This window comes from Mustela erminea, chromosome X (assembly GCF_009829155.1).
Source record: "Mustela erminea isolate mMusErm1 chromosome X, mMusErm1.Pri, whole genome shotgun sequence".
Classification (NCBI taxonomy): domain Eukaryota; kingdom Metazoa; phylum Chordata; class Mammalia; order Carnivora; family Mustelidae; genus Mustela; species Mustela erminea.
Window position 1 is genome coordinate 77,425,001 of NC_045635.1, and position 12,933 is coordinate 77,437,933.

Consider the following 12,933-nt stretch of genomic DNA (forward strand, 5'->3'; position numbering starts at 1 on the left):
TTTTTGATAAGTCTGGCCAGGGGTTTATCAATTTTATTAATTCTTTCAAAGAACCAGCTCCTAGTTTCGTTGATTTGTTCTATTTTTTTTTTTTTTTGGTTTCTATTTCATTGATTTCTGCTCTGATCTTTATGATTTCTCTTCTCCTGCAGAGTTTAGGGTTTCTTTCTTGTTCTTTCTCCAGCTCCTTTAGGTGTAGGGTTAGGTTGTGTACCTGAGACCTTTCTTGTTTCTTGAGAAAGGCTTGTACCGCTATATATTTTCCTCTCAGGACTGCCTTTGTTGTGTCCCACAGATTTTGAACCATTGTGTTTTCATTATCATTTGTTTCCATGATATTTTTCAATTCTTCTTTAATTTCCTGGTTGACCCATTCATCCTTTAGAAGGATGCTGTTTAGTCTCCATGTATTTGGGTTCTTTCCAAACTTCATCTTGTAGTTGAGTTCTAGCTTCAGAGCATTGTAGTCTGAAAATATGCAGGGAATGATCCCATCTTTTGATACCAGTTGAGTCCTGATTTAGGACCGAGGATGTGATCTATTCTGGAGAATGTTCCATGTGCACTAGAGAAGAATGTGTATGCTGTTGCTTTGGGATGAGATGTTCTGAATACATCTGTGATGTCCATCTGGTCCAGTGTGTCATTTAAGGCCTTTATTTCCTTGTGGATCTTTTGCTTGGATGATCTGTCCATTTCAGAGAGGGGAGTGTTAAAGTCCCCTACTATTATTGTATTATTGTTGATGTGTTTCTTTGATTTTGTTATTAATTGGTTTATATAGTTGGCTGCTCCCACGTTGGGGCATAGATATTAAAAATTGTTAGATCCTCTTGTTGGACAGATCCTTTGAGTATGATATAGTGTCCTTTCTCATCTCTTATTAAAGTCTTTGGCTTAAAATCTAATTTATCTGATATAAGTATTGCCACTCCTGCTTTCTTCTGATGTCCATTAGCACGGTAAATTCTTTTCCACCCCCTTACTTTAAATCTGGAGGTGTCTTCGGACTTAAAATGAGTTTCCTGGAGGCAACATATAGATGGGTTTTGTTTTTTTATCCATTCTGATACCCTGTGTCTTTTGATTGGGGCATTTAGCCCATTAACATTCAGGGTAACTATTGAGAGATATGAATTTAGTGCCATTGTATTGCCTGTAAGGTGACTGTTCCTGTATATTGTCTCTGTTCCTTTCTGATCTACCACTTGTAGGCTCTCTCTTTGCTTAGAGGACCCCTTTCAATATTTCCTATAGAGCTGGTTTGGTGTTTGTAAATTCTTTCAGTTTTTGTTTGCCCTGGAAGCTTTTAATCTCTCCTTCTATTTTCAATGTCAGCTTAGCTGGATATAGTATTCTTGGCTGCATGTTTTTCTCGTTTAGTGCTCTGAATATATCATGCCGGCTCTTTCTTGCCTTCCAGGTCTCTGTGGATAAGTCTGCTGCCAATCTAATATTTTTACGATTGTATGTTACAGACTTCTTTTCCCAGGCTGCTTTCAGGATTTTCTCTTTGTCACTAAGACTCGTAAATTTTACTATTAGGTGACAGGGTGTGGACCTATTCTTATTGATTTTGAGGGGCGTTCTCTGCACCCCCTCAATTTTGCTGCTTGTTTCCATCGTCATATTGGGGAAATTCTCCCCAATAATTCTCTCCAGTATAACTTCTGCTCCCCTCTTCTTTCTTCTTCTTCTGGAATCCCAATTATTCTAATGTTGTTTCGTCTTATGGTGTCACTTATCTCTCGAATTCTCCCCTCGTGGTCCAGTAGCTGTTTGTCCCTCTTTTGCTCAGCTTCTTTCTTCTCTGTCATTTGGTCTTCTATATCACTAATTCTTTCTTCTGCCTCATTTATTCTAGCAGTGAGAGCCTCCATTTTTTATTGCACCTCATTAATAGCTTTTTTGATTTCAACTTGGTTAGATTTTAGTTCTTTTATTTCTCCAGAAAGGGCTTTTATATCTCCCAAGAGGGTTTCTCTAATATCTTCCATGCCTTTTTTGAGCCCAGCTAGATCCTTGAGAATTGTCATTCTAGATTCTATTTCTGACATATTACCAATGTCTGTATTGATTAGGTCCCTAGCCTTCGGTACTGCCTCTTGTTCTTTCCTTTGTGGTGATTTTTTCTGCCTTGTCATTTTGTCCAGATAAGAGTATATGAAGGAGCAAGTAAAATACTACAAGGGTGGCAACAACCCCAGGAAAATATGCTTTAACGAAATCAGAAGAGATCCCAAATCAAGAGGGGGGAGAAAGGGGATAAAAAGAGGTTCAGAAAGAAAGAAGGAATAAAAAAGAAAAAAGAATTTAAAAAAGAAAATGAATAAAGAAAATATAAAAAAGAAAAAAATCTATATTAGATAAACTAGTTAAAAAATTTTAAAAAAGAAAAGGGTAAAAGGTAAAAAAATTTTAGCAGAAGAGAAAAAAAATGAAAAAGAAAAAAAATTAAATTAACTGCAAGACTAAAGGATCTTAGGGAGAAAGCCATGAGTTCCGTGCTTTGTTTTCTCTTCCTCTGGAATTCTGCTGCTCTCCTTGGTATTGAAACTGCACTCCTTGGTAGGTGAACTTGGTCTTGGCTGGATTTCTTATTGATCTTCTGGGGAGGGGCCTGTTGTAGTGATTCTCAAGTATCTTTGCCCCAGGCGGAATTGCACTGCCCTTACCAGGGGCTGGGCTGAGTTATCCGCTCGGGTTTGCTTTCAGGAGTTTCTGTTCCCTGAGCGCTTTCCGTAGAGTTCCGGAGGACGGGAATACAAGTGGCGGTCTCCTGGTCTCCAGCCCCGAAGAGCCGAGAGCCCGGGGCCCCTCTCCTCAGTGCACCCTCAGAGAACAGCGCCCAGTAACTCCCGTCTGCCTGACTTCTGGCCGCGCTCCGAGCTCACCGAGTCTGCAACCGGTTCAAGGTAACCCCGAGCTGTGAGCTCACTATTGGCTCTGTCTCTGTAGCCTGCTTCCCCATTCTAATAACTGTAAGCTCTGCGACACTCAGACACCCCCGATCCTTCTGTGACCCTGCGGGACCTGAGGCCACTCTGATCCCGCATGGGCTTCACCCTGGTTTAGCCTCTGGAGTGATGTCCCTCAGCGGAACAGACTTTTAAAAGTCCTGATTTTGTGCTCCGTTGCTCCACTGCTTGCCGAGTGCTAGCCCCTCCCCCTGGGGTCTATCTTCTCGTCACTTTGAATTCAGTTCTCCGCCAGTCCTACCTTTCAGAAAGTGGTTGTTTTTCTGTTTCTAGAATTGCTGTTCTTGTTCTCTTCAATCTGCCGATGGATTTGCAGGTGTTTGCAATCTTCAGATAAGCTATCTAGCTGATCTCCTGCTATCTGAAGTAGTCTTAGGCTGCTACTTCTCTGCCATCTTGACTCCTCCCCCCCAGACAAACTAGATTTTAAACGAAAGACTGTAATAAGAGATAAGGAAGGACATTTTATCATAATAAAAGGGTCAACTCAAAAAAAATCTAACAGTTGTAAATGTCTATGCCCCTAACTGGTAAATAGCCAATTATATAAACCAATCAATAACAAAATTAAAGAAACACATTGATAATACAAATCATAGGAGGGTAATTTAACACCTCACTCACACCAACGGACAGATATTTTACGAAGAAGATCAATAAGGAAACAAGGGTTTTAAATGACACACTGGATCAGATGGACATCACAGATCTATTCAGAGCATTCCACCCTAAAGGAACAGAATACACATTCTTCTCTAGTTCACATGGAACATTCTCCAGAATAGATCACATATTGGGTCACAAATCAGGTCTCAACCGATACCAAAAGACTGCGGTTATTCTCTGCATATTTTCTGAACACAATGCTTTGAAACTTGAACCCAATCACAAGAGAAAATTTAGAAAGAACATAAATACATGGAGGTTAAAAAATATCCTAATAAGGAATGAATGGGTCAACCAGGAAATTAAAGAAGAATTTTAAAAATTCATGGAAAAAAATGAAAATGAAAATATGATAGTTCAGAACCTTTGGGATGCAGCAAAGGCAGTCAGTTCTAAGAGGGAACTATGTACCAATATAAGCCTTTTTCAGGAAACAAGAAAAGTCTCAAATACACAACCTAATCTTACACCTAAAAGAGCCGGAAAAAGAAGAGCAAATAAAGCCTAAATCCAGTAGGAAAAGAGAAATAGTAAGAATTAGAGCAGAAATCAATGAAAGAGATATCAGGAGATCATTAGAACAGATCAGTGAAATTAGGAGCAGTTTCTCTGAAAGACTTAATAAGATCAATAAACCCCTAGCCAGTCTTATCAAAAAGGGAAAGGACCCAAATAAATAAAATCATGAATGAAAGATGAGATATTACAACCAACACTGAAGAAATACAAACAAGTATAAGAGCATATGATGAGCAGTTATATGCCAAAGAATTAGGCAATCTGGAAAAAATGGATGCATTTCTAGAAACATTTAAACTTTCAAAACTAAAACAGGAATAGAAAACATGGACAGACCCATAATCAGCAAAGAAATTGAAGCAGTTAATAAAAAATCTCCCAACAAAAAAGAGTCCAGGCCCAGATGTCCTCCCAGCAGAATTCTACCAAACATTTAAAGAAGGATCAATACCTATTCTTCTGAAACTGTTTCAAAAAATAGAAATAGAAGGAAAACTTCTAAACTTTTTCTGTGAGGCCATCATTACCTTGATCCCAAAACCAGACAAAGACCCCATCAAAAAGGAGACTTATAGACCAATATCCCTGGTGAACATGGATGCCAAAATACTCACCAAGATACTAGCCCATAAATAGGATCCAACAGTACATTAAAACGATTATTCACCATGACCAAGTAGGATTTATTCCTGGGCTGTAAGGGCAGTTTAACATTCACAAATTGATCAATGTGATAGACCACATTAATAAAAGGACAAGAACCATGTCATCCTCTCAATAGATATAGAAAAAGCATTTGACAAGATACAGCATCCTTTCTTGATTAAAACTCTCTGCAGTGTTGGGACAGTGGGAACATAACACAATGTCATAAAAGCCATATATGAAAAACCCACATTGAATATCATCCTGATGGGGGAAAAATCGACTTTTCCCCTAAGATCAGGAACATACATGACAGTGATGTTCATTCTCACCACACTATGTTCAACATAGTACTGGAAGTTTTAGCCTCAGCAATCAGACAACAAAAAGAAATAAAAGACATCTAAGTCAGCAAAGAAGTAAAACTTTTACTCTTTGCAGATGATATGATACTCTATATTGAAAACTCAAAAGACTCTACTTCAAAACTGCTAGAACTCATACAGGAATTCAGCAATGTGGCATGACATAAAAGCAACGCAGAGAAGTCAGCTGCATTTGTATACACTAACAATGAGACAGAAGAAAGAGAAAGAGAGAAGAGAAGACAATCAAGGAATTGATTCCATTTAGAATTATACCAAAAGCCATAAAATAACTAGGAATAAACCTAACAAAAGAGGTAAAAAATCTGTACTCTGAAAACTATAGAACATTTATGAAAGAAATTGAGGAAGACACAAAGAAATGGAAAAATATCCCATCCTCATGGATTAGAAGAAAAATACTGTTAAAATGTCTGTGTAACCTAAATCAATCTACATATTCAATGCAATCCCCTTTAAAATACCTTGAATATTTTTCACAGAGTTGGAACAAATCAGCCTAAAATTTGCATGGAACCAGAGAAGATCCCAAATAACTAAAGGCAGGTTGAAAAAGAAAAGAAAAGCTGGTGCAAAAAGAAAAGAAAAGTTGGTGGCATCACAATTCCAGACTTCAAGCTCCATTACGAAACTCTAATCATTAAGATAGAATGGTAGTGACGCAAAAACAGGCACATAATAACAGGAACAGAATAGAGAATCAGAAACAGACCTTCAATGCTATGGTCAACTAATCTTGGACAAAGCAGGAAAGAATATCCAACAGAAAAAAGGCAGTGTCTTCAACAAATGGTGTTGGGAAAATTGGACAGCCACATGCAGAAAATGAACCTGGACTATTTTATTACACTATACATAAAATAAATTCAAAATGGATGAAAGACCTAAATACGAGACAGGAATCCATTAAAATCCTGCAGGAGAACACAGGAAACAAACTCTTTGACTTCGGCTGGAACAACTTCTCCTAGACACACCTTCAAAGGCAAGAGATATAAATGCAAAAAATAACTTCTGGTACTTCATCAACATAAAAAAGCTTTTATACAGCAAAGGAATCAACAAAACTAAAAGGCAACCTATGGAATGGGAGAGGATATTTACAAATGTCTTATCATGTAAAGGGCTATTATCCAAAATCTCTAAAGAACTTACCAAATTCAACACTCAAATAATCCATCCAAGAAATGGGCAGAAGCCATGAACAGACATTTCTCTAAAAAGACATACAAATGGCCAATAGATAAATGAAAAAATGCTCAGCATCACTCAGCATCAGGGAAATACAAATCAAAACCACAATGAGATACCACCTCACACCATTCAGAATGGCTAAAATTAACAAGTCAGGAAAGAACAGATGTTGGCAAGGTTGTGGAGAAAGAAGGCCCCTCTTACACTGTTGGTGGGAATGCAAGCTGGTGCATACACTCTGGCAAACAGTATAGAGTTTCCTCAAAAAGGTAAAAATAAAGGTACCTTACCACCCAGCAATTGCACTATTAGGTATTTATCCAAAGGATACAAACATAGTGATTTGAAGGGGCACATGCACCCCAATGTTTATCACAGCAATGTCCACAATAACCAAAGTATGAACAGAGACCAGATGTCCACTGACAGATAAATGGATAAAGATGTGGTGTAATATACAGAATGGAATGTTACTTAGCCATCAAAAAAAGAAGAAATTGTACCATCTGCAATGAGTTGGATGGAACTAGATGATATTCTGGTAAGTGAAGTAAGTCAGAGAAAGACAAATATCATATGCTTTCATACAAATGTGGAATTTAAGAAACAAAATAGATGAACATAGGGGAAGGGAGGGAAAAGTAAGCTAAGATAAAATCAGAGAGGGAGACAAATCGTAGGAGAGTCTTAACTACAGGAAGCAAACTGAGAGTTGTTGGAAGGGAGGTGGGTTGGGAATGGGGTAACTGTGACAGGTATTAAGGAGGGCACTTGATGGAATGAACACTGGGTGTTATATGCAATGGCAAATCACTAAACTACCTCTGAAACTTATAATACACTGTATGTTAATTAATTGAGTTTAAATTTTTTTTTAAAAGTAAAAAAAAAAGTTGTTAATACCAAGCCACAACAATATTTATTACAAAGTGTTCCTCTTTCAAGTGACAGGTTTTATCAGTTAGGTCCTTAAAAGATGTTAAGAAAGAAATGGAGGCCAGGCTTGAAAATTGCCTGAGCAGATAAAACTAGTTTACTCATACAAGCAAAACCTAATTTAGCTTTTTTTGGCAATATAACTTGATAAAGGTCATTTCTTTCCCATGCCTCTGGAAATCATAAGCAAAACTGGGACTGTTTCCTAAGATTCATATGAGACAACCACTGATCAAGTCTATTAAAACCAATCACTATGAAAAACAGTCACTCCTTTCTCACTATATAAGCTGCTTTATAACAATATACCTGTCCCCCGAACCTCATTCCATGTTTTGGTTTCATTCCATGTTTTGGTTTGAATGCTCCCAGTTTGCAAACTGTCTTTTTGGTGTGTGCAGAATAAATAAATTTTTCCTAATCACTAAAGAGTAAACAAACAAAACAAAGAAACAAACCAGCATAGTATTGACCTGTGATGGACAAATAGATGAATAAAACAAGATATAAATAGTCCAGAAATAAACCCATGTATATATGGGCAACTGACTTTTTACAAAGGATGGAGAAAAGTACAAGGTGCATAGAAGGTTTTTTTTTTTCATTTATTTGGAGTGGAGCAATCAGCTATCAAATCACAAAGACAAATGAACAAAAACCCTGATTTTCAATCCATAGCTTTTATCATTGCAAAATTTAAGTTAAAGGAGATCACAGACCTAAATGTAACACCTAAAACTATACAAGAAGAAAACATAGGAGAAAAATTTTGTGAACCTGGGTTAGGAAAAGATTTCTTAGATGCTATACCATGTATAGTCTATAAAATAAAAATCAGTAAACTGAATTTCAGTAAAATTAAAAACCTTTGCTTTTCAAAAGACACTGCTAGGACAATGAGAAAACAAATCACAGACTGGGAAAGATATTTGCAAAGCATGTATTTGATAAAGGACTTGCATTCAGAATACAAGAAGAATCTCAAAACTCAAAAGTGAGAAAACTATCAACCCAATTAAAAGTAAATATTTGAGCAGACACTTCCCAAAAGATATTTGGATAGGAAACAAACTTGTGAAAAAATGCTCATCATTTATTGCTAGGGAAATACAGATTAAAACCTTCAACTACTACCACACGCTCATTAGAATGGCTAAAGGATGCCAAGGATGTAGGACTACTGGAATTCTAATATATTGCTGCTGGCAATGTGATACAACTTATCTGGAAAATACTTCGGCAATTTTTTTTATTTCTACAAGGCATTTCTTCATGACATATTTTAACAGCTCTATTAAGGCATCACTGATATAAAATAAATTGTATATATTTAAAAGTACAATTTGAGACCTATGACATGTTCATATACTGTGAAACCATCACCAAAATCAAGATAATTAACAAATACTTCAGCCTCAGAAGATTCCTTAGTCCCTCTCTAATCCCATCTTCTTGCCCCTACATTCAGTCTCCCCTGATGCCCAGGTACCTATTGGTTCCTTTTTGTCACTACAGATTATTTTGTATTCCCAAGAATATTTTGAAAATGGAATCAATATACCTTGTACTATTTCTTTTTTTTAAGATTTTATTTATTTTTTTTTAAGATTTTGTTTATTTATTTGATAGAGAGATCACAAGAAGCAGAGAGGCAGGCAGAAAGAGAGAGCAGGGAGGCTCAGCAGAGAGTTCTCCCAGGTCCTTGACCCCAAATATTTGGGTCTCCACCATTCCTAGTTTCCTCTCCTTAAAGGCTTTGTGTTACTAACAACCATAAAGGCCCCTAGCAGAGTGTATATAAAATATGACAAAGGCCAGTTCACAAACCATCTTGTTTGGATTTAAATATATCTACTTCCTCATAGACCGATTGATTTATGTTGGCATTAGAAATTCTATGCACAGTTGAGAGTTGTGAATGTGGAATAAAGCAGTTTTGTAAACCATACTCCCTGCTGAAATATCAAGGGCCTGGATTACATTAAATGTCTTGGTTCTTTGAAGCACCCACTCAGATAATTTTGGAACATAAATATATCCCCTTCCCTTGACCCCATTCCCAGCCTTGGAGCTACTTGTTCTCTCTGGTAGCACAGTACTGAGTGATAGGGCATCAGAGTTTCCTTAAACCATCAGAAGCAACCAATTTACCTTTTTGTTCATTTACCACTGTTGTGTTTTGTTCCACTCCTGATAGCTTCTGCTGGTTTGGATTTGATCCATCTCATATGCCATTTACCCCTGACTCTGTTCTTGCCCTTCAGTCAACTTCTGGTTTACCATTCCATTCCATTTCTTGCTACATTTAAAATATGTAGTTTAGCACTTTTAAAATATCTGAATGGACGAGTTGTTCTTGAGAAGGCAGTTGGAGTGATACAATTCAATGTACTCCTCCTTCAGTATTCCTCTCCTTCATTCAATGCCATTTCCCTTGCGGGTGCCTTGTTTTCCTCTTTCCTCTGTCTTATAACCCTCCTGCTCATGACTTATTTTATTCTACCTCAGTGGTTCTCAAACTTTTGCATGCATCAAAATCACTTAGAGGGCTTGTTAAAACACAGATTGCTGGATTGCAAACCCAGAGTTTCTGATCCAGTAGGTGTGAATTGCTACTTGAGAATTTTTAGTACTAAGAAGTTTCCAGGTGATGCTGATGTTATTGGTCTGGGGACAATACTTTAAGAACCACTGTTCTAGCTCAACACTGTTTATATTAATCACCGGTCTATCTCCCAACTTGTCCTCTAAGCCCTTTTTTGTGAATTGCGTTGATGTGCAAAGCTGGCAGGTGTGGCTACGGATCCTGATTTGCCATAATTATCCAGGGTCAAGTCTTTAAACTAGAGCCAATGATCTTGGGTTACCCTAAAGGTAGAAATGCACTGTGCTCTTTAGGGGTAAGAACTCAGAATCAAGATGCAGGATTTAGGGGCGCCTGGGTGGCTCAGTGGGTTAAAGCCTCTGCCTTCGGCTCAGGTCATGATCTCAGGGTCCTGGGATCGAGCCCCACATCAGGCTCTCTGCTTGGCGGGGAGCCTGCTTCCCCCTCTCTCTCTGCCTGCCTCTGCCTACTTGTGATCTCGCTCTCTATGTCAAATAAATAAATAAAATCTTAAAAAAAAAAAAAGATGCAGGATTTAGAGCTACCTGAAACACAGAGCTCTTGAAACGTATTTCCAAAGAGTAGTTCACTGTCCAAATTAAGCTAGTTCAGCATTTTAGAAGTAACAGTGAGGAAGAATAAATTTAGAGAGTGAATGTAATTTACTCCTGAATAACCAAAATAAATGTGAGAAACATTCATATTCATACTCATTTTCTTTTTTTTTTTTTAAGATTTTATTTATTTATTTGACAGACTGAGATCACAAGTAGGCAGAAAGGCATGCAGAGAGAGAGGAGGAAGCAGGCTCCTTGCTGAGCAGAGAGCCCGATGCAGAGCTCTATCCCAGGACGCTGGGATCATGACCTGAGCCGAAGGCAGAGGCTTTAACCCACTGAGCCACCCAGGCGCCCCCATACTCATTTTCTGTGTGTGTGTCATTATTAATATGGACAGTTTCTATATGTATACATTAACATGATAAATAAAAGATTTATCTATGTGTTATCTAGTTGTGTGGTTTATGTATGCTTTTTAGTATATAAGGGCATACCTAAGCAATCTTTAACTTACTGTAATTTTCAGGTCATAAACCTCTCACATTTAGGGTAGGCTTCTAGCACACAAATAAAATTATGGAAGTCAGTCTACTTTCTGATACATTCTGAGTACTGCTCCCCATAGTTCTTAGTTTCAACTGGCACCTTGTACTTAGTCTCAGACCTTATATAGACCCTCTACTCTATATCTGGTCACAGGTCAATATCAGCAGAGACTTACATGGAACAGGGACTGAAGGGTTACTACATCTGGCAGAATGGGAAGGATAATGAACTAGGAAAGGAGAGGAGAAAGAAGAAAGACAAGTAAAAGAGAGAAAGAAGATGGCAGAGACACATGTACATGTCAAGAGCAAGTACTCTCGGGGCACCTGGTGGTTTAGTGGGTTAAAGCCTCTGCCTTCATTCAGCTCAGGTCATGATCCCAGGGTCCTGGGATCGAGCCCCACATTGGGCTCTCTGCTCAGCAGGGAACCTGCTTCCCTCTCTCTCTATGCCTGCCTCTCTGCCTACTTGTGATCTCTGTCAAATAAATAAATAAAATCTTAAAAAAAAAAAAAGAGCAAGTACGCTCTATGAAAAAACTAGACTGGTTTTCTTGTTTGGCTGGTGACCTGTTTCTGAAAGCAATCTCAGAAGTGGAGTTCTGACCAATGTCAGCTTTATTTTAATGTATCTATAGTCTTTCCAAAAAGAAATCTGCTCATTGGTTTCCAAAAAGAAATCTGCTCATTGGTTTCCTGATTTGTCTTTAATGTCACCAAAGACCTCATCCTTTCTGATATTTCTGCTGGCTACCATGTCTTCAAAATTAATGAATGGTCTCTGTGTTACTGCACTTTCCTGGATCCCATCCTACCTGTCCGATATTTTTTCTTAGCATCCAGCCATCCTGCATAAAAAATATTTCTCCTTTCAGATTCCCAATCTGCATTCTAGTATGATGGCATCATCACCAACCCTGTCACACTGAACTGAAATCTCAGAACCTACCATTAGTAATAAACTGCTAAGCTATATCCTTGGATGACTACTTTTCCCTTGTCCACACTTAAAACGAGCTTTCAATAAACTTCTTTCTTTGGTTTTCATAACCCTCCCCACTCTCTTCCTTGGTGATCCCACCTACTATATCTTCAACTAATATTGCTATATAAATGACTAAATCATCCATTGTCAAACTTTTTCAGAAACACAAGACTTAATCCTTAATGATGTCTTCATTGCATATTTGGCAGGCACCTAAAATGTGGCATCTTTTTTTAAAAGATTTTATTTATTTATTTCACAGACAGAGATCACAAGTAGGCAGAGAGGCAGCCGGAGGCGGGGGGTGGGAGCAGGCACCCCACTGAGCAGAGAGCAGGATGCAGGGCTCCATCCCAGGACCCTGAGACCATGACCTGAGCTGAAGGCAGAGGCCCAACTCACTGAGCCACCCAGGTGCCCCTAAAATGTGGCATCTTTCATACATAACTCAGCATCATATTTTTCAAAATATATTACTCCACTTTGATTCCTAATCTGCATTGCAAAATTATCACTCTCCTTGTAACTCAGGTTTGAAACCTCAGAATTATCTTCTACTTTTCCCATTCCCTTATTTCCTATATCAGGTCATTAGATCCTACAAATATGATCTGTGAAGTCTGTTCCTATCTTTTCATTCCTTCTTCTACTCTTCTAAATGATAGTCTTATTATTGCATGTCTATCACTAAAATATTTTATTTATTGCCTTGTGTATTGTGAAAAAGCCCAACTCAATTATGCATCTCCTATCCACCAACCAGTAAGTTAAGTTATGGATGCCTCCAGGTTGTTTACCATTGATTTTCCTTCCTCCTGTAAGACATCCAGTTATGATCCTGACTGTAACTTGAAAACTCTTGGATCTATAAGGCAAATCTAACAGGGACTTTAAACCTTTGCACTATGTTTATT

At 38.0% G+C, this 12,933-nt stretch overlaps 1 long non-coding RNA gene across 3 annotated transcripts in view; it reads right to left on the reverse strand.

Annotated features, from left to right (window-relative positions):
- Positions 1 to 12,933, reverse strand: part of LOC116583594 — a 111,411-nt gene that overhangs the window by 86,479 nt on the left and 11,999 nt on the right. Inside the window, exon 3 of one of the 3 annotated variants that reach the window (XR_004282795.1) lies at positions 3,379 to 3,416. The exons of the other annotated variants lie outside the window; for them this stretch is intronic. This is a non-coding gene — a long non-coding RNA (uncharacterized LOC116583594). Of the gene's footprint in view, positions 1 to 3,378; positions 3,417 to 12,933 lie in introns of those variants that run through there. 3 annotated transcript variants of the gene reach the window in all.